This window comes from Carya illinoinensis, chromosome 14 (assembly GCF_018687715.1).
Source record: "Carya illinoinensis cultivar Pawnee chromosome 14, C.illinoinensisPawnee_v1, whole genome shotgun sequence".
Taxonomy (NCBI): Eukaryota; Viridiplantae; Streptophyta; class Magnoliopsida; order Fagales; family Juglandaceae; genus Carya; species Carya illinoinensis.
In genome coordinates, this window is record NC_056765.1 from 26,283,958 (window position 1) to 26,289,802 (window position 5,845).

The following is a 5,845-nucleotide window of genomic DNA, read 5'->3' on the forward strand; positions in this document are numbered from 1 at the left end:
GACTCCCTTTGTTATGGTCGTGCCCCCTTCCATTCTGTTGACTCTTTGAGTTGAGATGTGATGCCCAATGCTTTCCCTCTTCCAGCTCCGAACCCTTGATTTTTTACTATTTTCCTTGTACTTGAACCATTTTTTGCATAATCATATTTCTTTTATTTGAAGTTGGATCTTTCTGCTTTAGATTGAACTTTGTATGTAGTGTATGCTTGCATTTTGATACTAGTTGTAGAACCATTAGGTTGCATAAATGTTTGTTGTTGAACCTAATGTTTCAAGTTTTGTGTAATTATATATCTACACATGGATTTTGATGATAACAAATGAATTCAAAGAACAAAGGAGTCTCAAGCTCAAGTTGTCTACACAATGGAGTCAAACACATCAAGGAAACAAGCATGAGCAAGAAGGGAACAAGTTCACATTAAAGTGATAGAGTAATGTTGTAAATCTCTTAAAAATTCGAAATTAGGATTAAGGCTCAAAATTAATATTTTATCATAAAGCATTAAAATACATTTTTCACATGTGCATGAATATTTAAAAATTTTTGAAAGATGATTGATTGTCATCTTTCACATATGCATACCTTGATTAAAGGGTTGAACTTTGAAAATATTAAAAATGATTGATTGTCATCTTTCACATGTGCATGTTTTATTTGAATATTTTCAAAAGTGATTGATGTTTTTTTTTACTTATGCAAAAGGTAGATGATTTTGTTTGAAAATTTTGAAAAGTAAAGTGTGCTTCTTTTGTCATATGCAAAAAGTAAAAGATAAGGTTTGAATTTTTTGAAAAGAAAAGTGTGCTCCTTTTGTCATATGCCAAAAGTAAAAGATTAGGTTTGAAATTTTTGATAAATGAATGATGTTGTCTTTGACAATTGAAAAAGAAGAACCTTTTATTTGAATTTTTTGAAAAAGTGAATGATGTTGTCTTTGACATGTGAATCTTTTTAAATTTGAATATGAAGTCCCATATGCCTATAAATAGATCATTTGAGAGTTTCACATTTACAACATCCAGAGCATACAACATTCATTCAAAACTTTCATTCTCTCTTCTATAAGTATTGAGCCTTAATCTTTATTCATTTTGAGAGATATAGTTTGCGCTGTATTGTTCTTATTTCACTCATTGAGGAGTGTTTTCTGATAACCTACCCACTATTAGCTCTTGTATCAGTAAAAGGGTGTGTATAATCCTTGTGCGTGTAGAAAGTGTTCTACACAGGGAATAGTTGAATCACCACGTGTAAGGTGATTGCAAGTGTAGAGGGTGTTCTATACGGATCCTTTGTAACGGTGTTGTTCAAAGGTGTAATAGGTTTCTATCTTCACCTGAATGAGGTTAAATAGTGAATTTGGGAATCCTCAAGGGGTAGTTTGAGGCGAGGACGTAGGCAGTGGGGTCGAACCTCGTTTACATACTCAGTTTGCTTCTCTCTTACCCTTACTCTTATAAGTATTGTTATTTCGTATTTTGTTTATATTTTATAGTATATATTTGATTTATAATAGTTATTTTTTTTAATACAACTCAACTCACCCCCCTCTTGTGTTAGTCATCTGGGCAACATTTGTATACTTGCTACTTTGAGCTATGCTTGAGACTTTATTGTGCTAAAGGCTTAGGGATAACATTTTTGGAAGAGAGGGCTAATGCACTCAAGGGAGTCTCATCGCCCTTTAGTAGTCATGTGCCAATGCAAGGGCATCCCACTTAAGGGGCGAGGGTCGATGCACTCAAGGGAGTGTCATCACTCTTTAGTATTCATGTGAGAATGCAAGGGCATTCAGCTTAAGGGACGAGGGTCGATGCATTTAAGGGAGTTGTCATTGTCCATTAGTCGTCCTTTGTGAATGCAAGGGCATTCAGCTTAAGGGGCAAAGTTCAATGCACTCAAGGAAACATCATTACCGTTTAGTCACCATGTGCAAATGCAAGGGCATTCGGCTTAAGAGGCGAGGGTCGATGCACTGAAGGAAGTGTCATCTCTCTTTAGTCATCATGTGTGAATGCAAGGGCATTTAGCTTAAGGGGCAAGGGTTGATGCATTCAAATGAATGTCATTGCCCATTAGTCGTAGTGTGCGAATGCAAGGACACTTGGCTTAAGGGGCGAGGGTTGATTTACTCCTTGAGTTTCATCGTCCTTTAGTCACTGTGTGCGAATGCAGGGGCATTAGACTTAATGGGTGAGGGTGGATGCACACGAAAGAGTGTCATCGCCCTTTAGTCACCCTTTGTGAATGCAAGGGCATTCGGCTTAAGGGGCAAAAGTAAACGTACTCAAGGTAGTGTCATCACCGTTTAGTCTCCGTGTACGAATGCAAGGCATTCAACTTAAGGGGTGAGGGTGGATGCACTAAAGGGAGTGTCATCGCCCTTTAGTCACCATGTGCGAATGCAAGGGCTTTTAGCTTATGGGCTGAGGGTCGATCCAATCAAGGGAGTGTCATTGCCCTTTAGTTGTCGTGTGCAAATGCATGAACATTTGACTTAAGGGTGATGATTGATGCACTCAAGGTAGTTTCATCGCCCTTTATTCAACGTGTGTGAATGCAAGGTTAAGGGGTGAGGGTTGATGTACTCAAGGGAGTTTCATCACCCTTTAGTTTCCATTTGCAAATGTAAGGGCACTCGACTGTTGCTCTAATTGGGAGAAAACATCTTTATACGACAAGGGACATTATTTGGAAAGGATATAATTTCATTCATAACTTTGAGTTTACATGGATACTCAAATGAAATATTTCCTTGTGTTTAGCATTCCATGGATGTGGTAGCTCCTTTCCTACTATGTCTTTGAGACTGTATGATCATGATCCATAGTTAGCAATAACTACAAACATTCCCTCCCATCAAGGACCAAGTTTACCTTCTCCTTGTGTCATCGTTCCTGCTTCCTTTAGGACCAACCTTAAATGATATGGGTTTTATCCTCCTGTTGAAATAATGTTCCGCTTTGTTTTTATTAGCTACCATTTTCACTTCAACTTTTTCTCTTCTTTCCCCCAATAAGTCAAGATGTTCTTCTAGTTTTTTGTCATTGGAGTCTTTGTTGAAGTGTTGGACTTTGTAGCCTGGCATCCCGATTTTCTACCGGTATAGCCGCCTCTCTCCCATAGGTTAGGGCAAAAGGGGTTTCTCTTGTAGGCATCCTAGTGATGGTTCGATACGCCCACAAGACACCTAAAGCTCCTTAGCCCAATTTCATTTCTTGTCCTCTAACCTCTTTTTCAACATCTTTAGCAGGGTCTTGTTGGTTGCTTCTACTTTCCCACTGGTTTGGGGATGATCTAAACTCAGTGCACCAATCGTGGTAAAGACCAAAATCGAATTGCCGCCCGTTGTCTGAAATTATGCTTCAGGGTAGGCCAAATCAGCATCAATAGCTTTCCATAGAAACTTGATGATATTATTTGCTATGATGGTGGCCAAGCTTATACTTAAACCCACTCGATGAACTGTAGGGCGACAACTAAAAATTGTACTCCTCCTTTGCTTGGGGGTAAGGGACCAACTATGTCGACCCATCATTGTGCAAACGACCAAGGTGAAATGATTGATGTTAATTCCTCCAGTAGGCAATGAGGTACTGGTGCAAATAGTGAACATTTTGTGCATTTCCTAATAAATTTTTTCCACTTCCTTGAGGAAATGCAACTAATAATAGCTTGCCCTAATGACCTTTCCTGCTAGGGCTCTCCTACCATAGTGGTTCCCACATATTCTTTTATGTATCTCTGCCAATATGGACTATGATTCTTCAAACGAGATGCATCTTAGGAGAGAGGGTGGAGAAGCCTCGTTTGTATAACACTCCATCTATTAGGGTGAAGTGTACTGCTTTGTTCTTTACCTTCCTTGCCTCCCTTTTTCAGCAGGGAGCTTTCTACATTCAAATATTTGATCACATTCAGTGCCCATTCTAGTGCTCATGGTCTTACTTTTGAGACATCAATCCCAATGGTAGGAATTTCTAATGTCTTGATCGCTGGTTCCCAAGGTAGAGTAGGGTCTTCCATGTCTAAGGCAATTGGCGCTAATTTGTCCGCCTTCTAGTTTTCTTCCATGCTTGAGGCAATTTGCACCATATATTTTTTCAATCTCTCGCCTTTCGTCATGTATTCTCCTATTACCTGATTGACGACTACTTGGGAGTCTACCTTTATATCAACCTCCTTTGCTCCTAATGCTTCACCCGTGGCAAGCCTTGCTAGCAAGGCTTCGTATTCTACCTCGTTATTGGTGGCTTTGAAGGCTAGTTTTATTTCATAGTAAAAGTCATCCCCAGAATTTGTTGTGAAATGCATGCCTAACCACACCCCCAAGAGCGATAGGATGATCCATCGACAAAGATTTGTCAAGGTCTTCTTGTTGGTGTAGCTTGAATCTCTTCTAAGAAATTGGTAAATTCGGCTATTAAGTCCGTCAAGATTTGTCCTTTCATGGCATTTTGGGGAAGATAATCGATGTCAAATTCAGTTGGCTCAACTGATCAATTCATGAGGCATTCGGTTTCCTTAGCACTTTCTTCAAAGGGAATTACATTAAGAATTTGATCGGGTGAGTTTGGAAGTAGGATATTAATCCTTGGGTGGTCATTACCAACCTGAATGCTAACATGTCCATCCAGGTAACAAACCTTAGCTCCCTTATAAAGCTCGACTCATGTAGTACATTGGTCTCTGGTTGCCCTTCTCTTCTTTAACTATAGTGATCCAAGGAGACAAATATGTACAAGTATAATGTATCTCCCTACCCTGCTTGACTTAGGAGTGACTGGCTGAATAGATACTCCTTCAACTTTAAACATGATCACATGGGTCATTCCAAACTAAACGTAGAGACATACCTTGAAGAAAGGCAAGCACTTGTTTGTGGACCTAGAGACAAATCTATTAAGTGTCGTTCTCCATCCAGTTAATTTCAACACCTCGTTTATATTTTGAGGTGGTTTCATGTTCATTATTGCTTTAATTTTTTTTTTTTCAAGTTGGCCTCTATACGTCTCTCTGAGACCAAGAAACCAAGGATTTTTCCGAATCTACACCGAAGCCAAACTTTGCCAGGTTAAGCTTCATCTTGTATTGTCATAGGACAAAGAAAGCTTCTCGTAGGTTGACTATGTGTTGCTCGGGTTTTTTGCTTTTGACGAACAGGTCATCTATGTAAACCTCCATGTTACGGCCTATTAGCTTCTTGAACATGCAGTTCACCAAACTTTGGTATGTAGCCATAGCATTCTTTAGCCCAAAGGGCATTGCTTGGTAACAATACAACCCATGATTTGTTATGAATTATGTCTTATCTTAATTGTCTAGGTTCACCCAGATTTTGTTATAGCTTGAGTAAGCATCCATAAAACTCAACATGCAATATCCCGTCGTGGAGTCCACAATCAAATCAACTCATTACAGGGGGAAGCTATCATTGGGGCATGTCTTGTTTAGATCGTTGAAGTCAATTCACATTCTCTATTTTTCATTTGTCTTCTTCAACAATACCACATTGGATAGCCATTCAAGGTCGTGTGCTTCTCTAATAAACACACAAGTAGGAGTCATTCCACTTCTTTAGCTGTTGCAGCGTATTTCTCCATTCTGAAACTCCTTCATTTTTGTCAAATCTTCTTGGCCTCAAGACTTACTCAAAGACGATGCTAACCTCATTCTCAATCTCAGACATGTCTTCATGGCTTTAGGCAAACACATCATTGTGTTCAATCAAGAGTTGTTTCAACTACTACCATATCTTGGACCCCATTCTAGTTTTGATCCTTGTTGTGGCTTCAGTATGATTTGGGTTCAAGAACACAAGTTTTAAAAGTTCATTCACCT